At 36.4% G+C, this 13,023-nt stretch overlaps 1 pseudogene; it reads right to left on the bottom strand.

The window, feature by feature from the left end:
* Positions 1 to 6,182: 6,182 nt before the first annotated feature.
* On the bottom strand, positions 6,183 to 7,292 carry LOC124083837 (E3 ubiquitin-protein ligase Hakai-like; annotated as a pseudogene).
* Positions 7,293 to 13,023: the final 5,731 nt, after the last annotated feature.

Raw genomic sequence — 13,023 nt, 5'->3', positions numbered from 1 at the left:
ACCAATTTCTTCCAGTAAGCCCCTCCAGGTCATTTAAATTTCATGTCTAAGGGTTTCTAGGAAAGAGAGAAGGCCTTTTAAGTATTGAACATGATTATGAGGATTCAGTTAAATCAAGAAGAGTAAGTGCTTTCAGACTCATGGATTTTGTAAACACGATTTCAAAGAAAGATAACATTATTGCTTTGAAGAGTCACTCTTAATTTTTAACAAGGCTAGTTTGAAAAAGGTCAGTGGTAATTATCCTGGTTGCTAAATATTAGCCAAAGACTTTTATTGGAATCTGAGACACCCATTCTACTTGGGGAGTATAATAGTTCTAATTTTTTATACATTTTGAGATGGAGGTCTCACTATGTTGCCCAGGTTGGTCTTAAATTCCTGGGCTCAAGTAATCCTCCTGTTTCAGCCTCCCAAATAGGTGGAACTACTGGTACATGCTACCACACCCAGCTAAAGTTTGATAGTTTAATCTTCAAACATTTGCGTAATTCATGAATATCAGTAGACATAAATCTATTTCCCTAGTGTAATTTGATTAACTCTGGTATCCCCAGAGTGGGGATTTTGTGCATTAAGGGTCTTTACCACTGCCTCACTGTAAGTTTTTGAAGAAGAAAAGATTTAAGCCTATTCAAACATCATATGTTCCACAATTAGACAAAATCTCCTACCTTCCATAAGCGTTAAGTCTATGAAATCTCACTGTCATCAGCTTCCTGGTAAAGTTGGTTGGCAAACATTTTCTGTGCTTTCTTTGGGAGTTGTTACTATTTGGATGTGAGGTGTCACCCAAATGATTATGTGTGAGACAATTCAAGAAGGCTTAGAGGTGAAACCTTAACCAAATCAGTGAACTAATCCCCCCCCATGAGGATTAACTGAGTGGTAACTGAAGGCAGGTAGGGTGTGGCTGGAGGAGGAGTGTCATTGGGGTATATATTTTGTATCTGCTGAGCAGTCCATCTCTGTTTTCTGATCATGTGAGCCTCTTCCCTCCACCACACTCTTCCATCCTGATGTTCAGGTTCACCTTAATCCCAGAGGAATTGGAGCCAGCTTTCAATGGACTGAGACCTCTGAATCTGTGAGCCCCCAAATAAACTTTTTCTTCTCTAAAATTGTTCTTGACAGATCCTTTGGTCACAGCAGCAAAAAGATGACTAAAACACAAGTGTCCCTGCAAAGCATTCTAATGGCAAAAAAGTCTCCTTAATACAGCATGTTTTGAATAATTTCATCATTTTGATGGACATAGTAATAATCTAGTGCCTTTTCCTGTTACTTAGATGATTTTGTTAATACCAAAAATAATAAGCAAGTAAAGACCCGGCGTAAGAATTCTTTATAGATATTTCCTTTAATTCAACTGAAATTTGTTAAACACTTTTTCAGTCCATTTGTTCATTTCTCTTTGTGAAGGCTATTTTGGGAATTGAACAAAGTTTTCTTGTATAAGCAGTGAGGCTTCTAAATTTAGTCTGTCAGTTTTAAAAGAAGGTTTTGCAGTTGTCAACAAAACCATAGCCTTCAGAAATTTTGTCATTCTGTCCTGTTTGAACTCTACAATGGATCATTGATATCTAAGTAGGCAGTTGTAAAGTCTCATAACAAATCACTTTTCAATTTTCCATCAAATATTGTAGTTCCTACTGAAATCAAGAATCTCTATTTTCCCAAATTTGCCCTATTGTATGAAAGACATCAAACATCATTTGTATACATATACTCATCTATAGGTAGATATATCTGCAGATAGATTATTTCTACATGGAAAGATCTCTCTCTTCTCTCTCTCTCTCTCTCTCTCTCTCTCTCTCTCTCTCTCTCACACACACACACACACACACACCTTGGCAAAAGAACAGCAGGGTTTAGAAAATTCCGTCTCCTAAGCCCAATATTAGGATTGGATAAAATACTAGTTCATAGCAACTGTGATGGTACACTAGCAAATGCTGGGTTTTATGCCATTATAACTATTGTATGTGACAAAATGTAATAGCTTAAGTCTTTTCAATAAATAGGGTGGCTGCTACTGGGGCTCAGACATCCAAGCATTCCCAGTATCATGACATCCAGATTGGTCTATAGTCTAATCCCAATTTCAGAGTTAATGTTCCAGTGGAAGTATCTTTATTTTCCAGAAAACATAAATGGAAAGGTTTTCTAGAATTTGGAATCCCCCAAACTGGAGGAGAGACAATAGCTAATTTCCATTGTTCAAATACTTCTTGAGATTCTAGGTCTAAACTAGGGAATCTGGAAGATTATCATGCAAATGAATCACCAGAGGTATCTAATTAGTCTGTTTAGTAGGCCTTTCATCTGCATAATTGACTGCTTTCTAGAATATAACACTTTTCAGCCTTTAGCTGATAATGGATGCCTGAAATATTTTCCTTCACTTTGCTGAGGTTGAAATTTGTCTAGTAAGGTTTTATGTTCCTGTGAAGCCAAAATATCAGTTTTAGCTTGTCCTGTAGTTTCTAAGACTACCAACAAGTTAACTATGTAATGAATAGAGATACTCACAGTGGAACAAATTTCTGAGTTTTTCTGTAAATGACTTGAGAAAATCTTAGGAGATTCTCCAAACCTTTTGGGAATCCTTGGATTTTATAACAATTATAATTCCTACGTAACTAAAGACAAATGAGAATTCAAACTTATCCACTACAGAAAAAGAAAGAAAAGGAAAACAGATCAACTACGGAGACAAATTTTGCAGAGGACAGTGTTACATTTAAGTCAGAAAATTATAGGGTTAGGAACTACATGCATTAAGAGAACAAAAAATCTACTTACCACTTTAATATACTATACAAATCTTGATAGTGGTCGGCCATAGTTTATCAAATTTATCTTCCCTCCTTACTAGAAGTATGGGAGTATTAAAGGGTGAGTACACTCTTAAAATTATTCCTCCTTTCCCCACCCCTTAACCTTTTTATAATGTTTTATTGTTTCTAATTGAGCTTTAACCAAAGATTATTGTTTTACACACTAATATGGCTTATCCTTTGGAAAAGCTATTTTTAGTGGTTTCCTATCTTAAACCAGTATCATTATTCCCTAGAGCCCAACATAATGCATCAATTTGTTTTTGCTCTGGCACAAAGGGAATAAATCAGATGCCCTTTTCCCAGCAAGCATAGCAAGCACTTGATTTTGGAATATAGTATATGGCAGCCTTTAATTTGTTTAGCAGGATTCTTCCCAGTTGGTTTACAGAAGGATCATGAAAAAGTAAAAAAAGCCTTTTCCTCACTCAGTGGACCAATCTGTATGGGAATTATGGTGGAAATGAAACAAATAGAAGACTGATGTGAAGTACCAACAATCATATCAACATATTTACCAAATGTACAAAGTAAGAAGTTTCCAATCGCAAAATAAGCAGCATCCATATTGTTCAGAAAAGGGAAAGGTGGATTGGCCTGGGTAAAAGTTATTGAAATATGTTTCCCTAGTTCCCACATTCAAGATTTTTCCAATTCGTCAAATTTGAACTATTTTCCAATTATTCCCCAGCTGAGAGTTTTGTCCTTCTGGGCGTTTTTTTTTGTTTTTGTTTTTGGTGGGGTGGTAGTGGTGGGTATCAAACCCAGGGCTTCACACATGCTAAGAATGTATTCTGCCCCTGAGGTTTACTCCAGATAGATTCTGGGCTTTCTTGATTCCCTTGTTCTTTAAGTTTTTGTATCCTTTAGCATCTCAACCACAATTGTTATTGCAGTGCATTGGCTTTTTGCAATAACAACATATGAGTTTTCCCTTCTTCCTTTGTTCCTTTGACTAGAGTAGTATTATGCCCTTTACTAAACAGATTCAACTGAGCAGTTTTAAATTATCCTTTCTTTCTTTATTCTTTTTTGTACTGGGGATTTAACCCAGGGCACTTTACCACTGAGCTACATTCCCAGCTCATCTTTTTTATTTTATTTTGAAACAGGGTCTTGCTAAGTTGCTCAGGCTGACCTTGAACTTGGGATTCTAGGGATGCTAGGATTACAGGTGTGCCCCACTGTGCCTGGCAAAGTATTTCATTTCTTATCTGGCTTTCTGTAGACTGCTCCAAAACTGGTAACTGCTACTAAGACTTGAGAAATAGTCTTTCTTTCTTATCCTATCACTTTTTCCCTAAATTGAGTTTGGATAGTTGGTGTCTTAAGTCTCTTTGGGTTGCTTCATAAACATGGAAAATTCCATAGACTGGGAAATTTATAATTGCACACAGTTCTGGGGGCCTGGGGAGTCCAAGATCAAAGCCAAATATAAAAAAAAAAGCCCTCACACTTTCATGATTTTTTCTATATATTAATCCATTACTTATATGGTCATATCCAATGTAAAACAGTTTTTGTCATATCTTTTTGACAAGCAGGAAATTATATTTTGGAGCCTGATTCTCACAGATAAGGAGACAGGGTGCACTCTTCTTGGTGGTCACTTTTCAAAGAGATGGCTCCTTAGCCTTTAAAAATAACACTCCTAGGATGCAAAACTGGCTACAAGAGGCTTATTTAGCTTTGAAAAAAAATTCACATACATTTCAAGTAGGCAGAGATAGCATTTATAATCAGGTGTTTAAAATGAAATGTTAAAAGGAAATGGATTAAAGTCCTCTTTACTTTTTTTTTTTTTTTTTTGGTGCTGAGGATTGAACCCAGGGGTGCTTAACCACTGAGCCACATCCCCAGACCTTTAAAAAAATATTTTATTTAGAGACAGGGTCTTGCTGAGTTGCTGAGTTCCTTGCTGAGTTGCTAAGTACCTCGCTAAGTTGTTGAGGCTGGCTTTGAACTCATGATCCTCCTGCCTCAGTCTTTTACTTTTTTACACTAGGAAAATTTAAAAATATTTTTGATTCACACGCTTGTAATCCCAGTGACATTCAAGGCTGAAGTAGAAGGATTGGAAGTTCAAGGCCAGCCTCAGCAACATAGAGAGGCCCTAAGCAATTTAGCAAGACTATGTCTCCAAAGAAAATAAATGAGGACTATGGATGTAACTCAATGTTAAAGTGCCCCTGGGTACCAAAAAAAAAAAAAAAGAAGAAAAAGAAAAAATCAGGCTTTATTTATCCTTATACTGGTAAGGACAAGTCAAGGTTACTGTGACCTAATAAATTATCTAGATTGGGATTTGTGGACAGAAAGAACAAAAGGCCTCATTAAGTGGACCTTAAGTATGAGATCTAAACTGACTGCCAGGATGCTAGCAAAGCCCTGTCACTATACCCTGGGTACAAAGTCAGAGTTGGAGTAGTAGTAAGAGAGATCTAATACTAGATCTAGGGTTGCTTAAACACTTCTGATTGTATAGATTCTAGAATTCACAACAGGGCCCAGCCTTTCGATGGTTTGGGTCAAAAAGCTTCAACTAGGGGCTGGGGATATATGGCTCAGTTGGTAGAGTGTTTGCCTCACATGCACAAGGCAATGGAGGCAATGGGTTCAATCTCTAGCACCATCAAAAAAAAAGTCTCAACTAGAGTAAAAGAAAGGAACAATTTAGGGCTAGAACGAAGGAAATTATCAGTTACGTTGATACAGTTTGGAGTACAAAGACTGCTTTTTTTTTTAACACCGTATTAAAATCTTTTACTCAGTTAAATAAAATATACTATGAGGAAAAGTAATCGTGAGATTTAACAAAAACAATACTTTTGAAAACAGAATGTGCATTTTTTTTCCTGGAAATAATATTGCAAATGGTCACTTCTGGATCAATTTACCACACGAGGAACAAAACTACTAAAATAGGTTGGCTCAACCAAGCCACTTAATCTGTTCTACAGTAAATTACTTGAGATCATTCCTTACTTTAACATTTAATACCATTTTAAAGGGCTGGTAATAATAGCTCAGTGGTAGGGGTGCTTGCCTAGTATTAGTAAGGCAGGGCCATAGGTTTGATCCCTAGTACCATCCCCCTAAAACAAAATAAACAAAAATCAACACTAGGTGTTTCATAGCCACATCTGTAAGATATGCTTTACTTTTCCCAAAATAGTCTAAAGCTTAATTAGAGTACTTACTTTTACCATCTTGTCATATCTTCTGTTCAGAATACTATTTTATCATTGGCAATATGATCTATATCATGTCTGATGTTAACAATGTTATCCAAGAATTGAGTTCTTTGAAGGTAGACTCTGCAGTCAGGAAGGAAGAAGTCTAAATGGGTGCAGGTCATATACCACTATTTATTTTTCCTGGTTGTATAAATGGAGGGTTCAGTTCTTGGTCTTCAGTGAACTGGGGTAAAGAGTTAGGATTACAATGGTGAGAAACGTGTACTCACAGATGGACCACCATGTTGAGCTGAAGCAGGTCCTGGAAGAAGATATTTTGTGTAAGTTGGCAATCTGGGAAGCTATGGAGCAAGTGAAAAGTATTAGCATTCTAGGAAAGATGGGGCATTACGTGGGCTAATGATGGAAGAGAAGGCAGTCTATGCAGAATTGCTGTGGAGGTACAATATGTTGAGAGTTCAATACCGCTGGCTTACCCAGATATTCAGGATTACGATGAGCTAGTGTAGAGGAAGGAAGGAGGTGGGGTACTCAAGCACCTAAATTTGAGTTGTCTTGATTAGGAGCAAATATTAAATTGTCATACCTTGTTGAAATATTAAAGTTCTCTGACTCAATGAAGGAGGTGGAGGTGAAGCCATGAAGAGGTTTTGCTGAAGGAGCATAAATATTCTCACAAGGTTAATGATATAGCCCATATGGCATATGTTGCAAAGGAAGTACTAGTATCATAATTTATTGGTTTGGTGAAATATGGTTCCAACGATGTTTATTTGGCTGCATGATAACATAACCAGGGATTTCAATTCGTGTGTGGAGGAACTTTTTCCGATTAGGAACTAGCTCCCATATGGCGGAAGTTGATATGAGCCTGCAAATCTCTCTGAGACAAGTAAGTTCTCCTGCACTCTTGAACACTGCTGCACACGAAGACAGAACCTTGCACACGTTTCTCAACTTGCCTCACTGGATGACCACAGTCCAGACACACTCTATTTCCCTCATTTCCATGTAAAACGGCACAAGCATAGCAAAAAGCATGCTTACATGGAATCATCCGCCCATAGATTTTAATTGGTAATTCACACTTGTTACAGAAATGAACTGGTGTATCATCCTTTTTACCTAATATGTTTATCTTAAAGTCCCAAAAAATTTCCTCATTGTATCTTTGCTGATTTATAAATGTTTCACCACCTGCACAGTCATACCGTTGCTCTTCATTGCGGTTAATTCCAGTGGCGTGCTCCATGATTCTACTCGCACTGCACAATGGGAACGGAAGTGAGCGGGTACGGAAGTGAGTTGCACCACAAGCCCTGCAATCACACATGCGCCCAACTTCTTAGTGCGTTGACTAGGCCACAAACTTTGACGTTTGACCTTTTACCTATCCCTATACCAATGAGGGAGCCAGTCACAGGGAGAGCTAGTAGGTAAGGACCTTGAGTGTTGAGGTTGCTAAGGCCTCTCTCCTCTTGCTTCAAGAAAAAGTAGGCTTTAACTGTGCAATAAGAAATTGACCCTAAGTGGGAGAGGTGGAGCATAGAAGCGGTTGTACCCAAAGGAATGAGATCTGGACAGTAAGGTAGCCTGCTTGCCCTTATAAGCTTTAAAAAAACATCATTTTTATTAATATATGTTAATTATACATATTAATGGGATTCTACGTAATATTTCCAAACATATCTATAGCAGGCATTGATCATATCTATCCACTTCCACCCTTCTCCCCACTCCCTACTTGGCCACACAACCTTTCCAAGTTGCTAGTAGACTTTTGAAATGATGGAATGGTGCTTTCTTTTTCCTCTCCTTTTAAAAAAATGCTTGAGATTGAACTCACCATTGAACTTCACCATTGAGCCACATTCCCAGTCCTTGTAATTTATTTTTTGTTTGAGACAGGGCCTTGCTAAGTTGATGGGTCTGCTCTTAAACTTGGGATTCTTCTGCCTCAGCCTCCCAAGTTGCTGTGGTTGTAGATTAGAATCTTTTTTTTTAAATGTCTTTTTGGATATTGATGGACCTTTATTTTATTCATTTATTTATATGGGTGCTGAGAATCGAACCCAGGGCCTCACACATGCTGGGCAAGTGCTCTACCACTGAGCCACAACTCCAGCCCTGGATTGTCCTTTTTTGAGGTGAACACCCACCCATAATCTGAAAATTTCAAGTAGAAACTGGATAGCTTTTTTCTAGAGATGCTGTAAATCTGGTTTCTAACTTTTTTTTTTCCTTGCAGGAGTACCCCTAATGGATGAGAAAAGTTAAGTATGTAAATGTGAGGGAGAAAGGGGAATGTTCTACTTATCATCTAAACTAAGAGATTTCTTTGAATTCTTATGATTTAACATTATATGAGTAGAGCTTTGTTTCAGAATATATGTTTTAATGAAAACATTGCTTTTAAGCTGGGCATGGTGGGGTACACCTAGAAGGTATTCTGGAGGCTAAATCAGGAGGATCACCAGTTTGAGGCTAGTCTCATCAACCATGGGAGACTGTCTTTTTTTTTTTTTCCTTTTAAGGATTTTTTTTTTTTTTTTAGCTGTTGGTAGACCTTTATTTTATTTGTTTATAGATGGTGCTGAGAATCGAACTCAGTTCCTCACACATGCCAGGCAAGTACACTACCACTGAGCTACTGAGCTATAGCCCCAGTCCTGAGACTCTTAATATAAAAAGGACTGGCTCAGTGGCTCAGTGGTAGATTGCCCCTGGGTTCAATCCCCAGTACTACAAAGAAAACAAACAAGCATTGCTTTTAATTACTTAGTTAAAATGCCTGTATCTCTCTCCTCCTCTGAAGCATTTGAATAATAATGGAATCCCAGAAAAATATACCAGATGTGTGCCAAACCCTAAAGCACACTGCTGTATTGTCCCTTCTTGTTGATACATCAACTTGTGATGCTCTGCACATGGTAATACCTTTTATTGAGTCATCCTCTAAGAGTTGGAAATCCTATTCTTAATTTAATTTTTTTAACATTTTTTTAGTTGTAGGTGGACACAATACCTTTATTTTATTTTTATGTGGTGCTGAGGATTGAACCCAGTGCCTCATGCATGCTAGCTAGGCAAGTGCTCTTCCACAACCCCAGCCCCCTTAATTTAATTTTAAAGCTGATATATAAAAATATAAAAATTTCACATTTATTTGTACCATGCAATATTAGAATAAATGCATACATTGTATAATGTTGAAATCAGGTTAAGGAAATCATTTTTATACAGAATTCTTTTATAATAGTATTTTAAGAGCGTTTAGTTGTGAATGAAAATTCAAAGTTAAAAACCTCAATAAATTGGGGAGGCAATTAGTTGCTTTACAGATGTCTTCCTGAATCTAAAAATTTGTTTTATTTATTTGTTTTTTGGTACATTTGATTTCTAGAGCATTAACAACTTGGAGGAGAGACCTAAGTAAAATAAACAGTTAAAGGTCAAATAATAGTGTTGATCACTCAAAGATAAATGGAAAGCATATTAGAAGTTATCATTTGTTTATAAGCCTGGAGTTACAGAAATTTCATTTGTATTCACCTAAAGGGAACTGTCAACTGTAAAGTGATATGTAGCCTATCCATGATGACTTCATTTAATTCTGTCCAGAATAAGTGCTTTTATTCTTATTCACAAAGAAACTTTGCAGAAGAAGTGATGAAATACCATGCCAAATATACCAAATGTATGATTAAAAAATAATTAAAGGGTAGGTCAGAGCAGGAAATTGCTCTCATTAAGTACATTATCCATCTCTACTGAAACACCAAGGCACACTCAAAGCTGACCTTTGCCAAACAGACAAAATCAGCAGGGATATTGCACCAGGTTGAAAATGCTAAGGAGGAAAGAGCCATAAAAACATTTTTTTTGGCATTACCCATTTAGACACTGGAATTGCTGAAGCATATAGTTAGATTATAATATTTTTTGCATTAGTACCCCATGACTAATGCTTGGGATTTGGAAAGACTCTGTAATAATGGGAAGTTGAAAGTTTTCACATTTGCTGACATAAAAGAAAAATTTATAGCCACATATGATGCTTTATTATAGTGAATAACAGTAAACATCTGAGGTAGAGGAAAAAGAAGAATGAGAGACACCCCCCCGATTGGTGTTCAAAATCATTATGAAACTTATAGCTGGTTGGAAGAGGAAATCAAGGTCAGAGACTTACACAACAGCCACTCCTCTTAATCCATTTCATTATTGACAAATTCCCCCAAAGTTATATGTAAACAGGTACCAGTTTAATTTACCTGATCTATAATATCTTTTCACAACTATTTTCTTACTTTTTTTACATCTTATTAAAATATTTTTTTTGATTTAAAAGAGATTTTGTCAAAACAAATTTTTTTGTGATTTAAAATTGAGGGACATTGATGCCTGGGGATTTTATAGGTTTGTTTCTTATATCAATCTAAGTAAAGTTCTTTTATCTTTCTTTTGAATTTATTGTCTCTAGGCAATGATTGCTGATACTTGAGCCTTTCAGTTCATTGACCCTCTGCAAAATACTAAATGTAATAGAAATATCTAAGTATACAAGGGACCTTGTAATTCATTCTGGACCCTTCTTTCTGCATAATAATCTCATCTGAGATGAAGTAGTTTTTTGCAATGCTGGGAATTGAACCCATGTCTTTGTGGGTGCTAGGCAAGCAGTCTACCTCTGAGCCACACCCCCAACCCAAGATGAAATAGGTTTTAAAGGTTCTCAGAATTTGGATGGATTCAACTTTGCTGAGAGAAATTGAAATAGGGAAGCCCAGAGTCTTAACTCCTTAACATTCCCACTCCTTAGTTCTCCTGCAGTGGTCATTTAAGCAGCTTAATGGAGCATAGTTTGAAAACCATTCCTTGAATGTATCTTTTTAAGCTGATGTATAAAATATTTATAATGAACTATATCGTACATCCTAAAAAATAATAGATGAGCTGGGCATGGTGGCACATACTTGTAATCCCAGTGGCTCAGGAGGCTGAGATAAGAGGATTGGGAGTTCAAAGCCAGCCTCAACAAAAAAGTGAGGCACTAAGCAACTCAGTGAGACCCTGTCTCTAAATAAAAAAACAAAATAGGGCTGGGGATGTGGCTCAGTGGTAGAGTGACCCTGAGTTCAAACCAGAGTACCTCCTGCCAAAAATAATAGATGAGCACACATATCTTCCACCTAGCTTAAGTAATAGAGTATGCTCAGTATATTTGAAAGCCCTACTGCTCTTTTCACTTCTATTGCTTCTCCACCCAGGCAAGTACCTTAATGAATTTAGTGGTGTTTTCTGGCTATATTAAGTTTTAAGTTTTAAAAATCACACATGCCTATATCTTTATACAAAATATAATCTGGTTTTGCATGTTTTTAACTTTCTAGGGATCAAATAATACTATGAATTCCATTGTTCATTTAACATTATATTTCTGAGATAATTTCATATTAATTTATGTAGCTATATTTTGTTGATTTTTTTTCAGTAGTGCATTCCATTGTAGAAATACATTTTAATCTGTTATTCTATTAATGAGTATTTGGTTTGTTCCCAGGCAGGTTTTACAAGTACTACTTTGAAGCACATCTTGTACATATCTCGTACATGTTCAATAATTTCTCTAGGGCATGTATATAAGGTTAGTACTAAAGGATGATACAGAATGATGAATCAGTTTTACAAAATATTCATAGCAATTTATCAGCAGAGTATAAAAGTTTCTGTTGCTCTACGACTTCACCAAACTTCTTTTTAATATAATCTGAAATATCACCAATTTGATGGTTTTAAATTTCTTACCATTAATTTTGTGTTTCTTTGATTATAACTGAGGTTGAACAGCTCTTCGTGTAATTGTTTGTGGTACTGGGGATTAAAACCAGGGGTGCTCTACCACTGAGTTACATCCGTAGTCATTTATTTTGAGACAGGGTCTGGCAAAGTTACTAAATCTGGCCCCAGAGCTTGTGATCCTCCAGCCATACCCTCTTGAGTCACTGGGATTATAGGATGGCATACAACTTTACTGATTCTTGGTTTTATTTCTTGAGCTTTAGGGTCTTGTTAAGGAAGTTGGTACTGGAAACAATATGATGAAGTGCTGATCCTAGATTTTCTTCTGGCAGTTGCAAGGTTTCTGATCTAATTCTTAAATCTTTGATCCACTTTGATTTGGCCTTTGTGCAGGGTAATACATAAGGATCTAGTTTCATTCTTCTACATTGGCTGGTATTCCTGGCACCATTTGTTAAGTCTTTCTCCAACATATATTTTGGGTAACTTTGTTAAGTATCAAAGGGCTTTAAGTATGTGGGGTTGTCTGTGTCTTCTATTCTATTGCATTGGCCTTCATGTCTGTTTTGATGCCAAGTGCCATGCTGTTTTTGTTATTATAGCTCTGTAGAATAATTTGAGATCAGGTATTTGATGCCTCCTGAATCATCTGTATTTCTCAGAATTGCTTTGGCTATTCTAGGTCTCTTATTCTTCCAAATTAATTTTAGGACTTTTTCCCGTAGTTCTGTGAAGAACATCATTGCTATTTTGATGGAGATTGCATTGAATATATTGCTTTTCATTGTACAGTCATTTTGACATTATTAAATTTGTCTATATAAGAACATGGGAGGTCTTTTCATCTTCTAACACCTTCTTCACTTATTTGGTTTTTCTGTAATTTTCATTGTAGAGGTCTTTCACCTCCTTGGTTAGATTAATTCTCAAGTATTTTATTGTTTTTAAGGTCATTGTGAATGGAATGGTTTTTCTGATTTCTTAGCAGACTCGACTGCTGTATTATTGGAAAGCTATTGATTTATGATTACTGATCTTGTATCTTGCTACTTTGCTGAATTGATTTATCAGTTCCAAATATGGTGGAATTTTTTGGGTCTTCTCGATATAGGATGATATCATCAGCAAACAGATAGTTTGACTTCTTCTTTTTCTATTTGTGTCCCTTTGATTTCCATCTC

This window comes from Marmota monax, unplaced genomic scaffold (assembly GCF_021218885.2).
Source record: "Marmota monax isolate L192 unplaced genomic scaffold, Marmota_monax_Labrador192_F-V1.1 WCK01_AAM20220418_F8-fsc00689, whole genome shotgun sequence".
Lineage (NCBI taxonomy): Eukaryota > Metazoa > Chordata > Mammalia > Rodentia > Sciuridae > Marmota > Marmota monax.
Note: the sequence above shows the minus strand (reverse complement) of the source record. Positions and strands in the feature narration are given on the sequence as shown.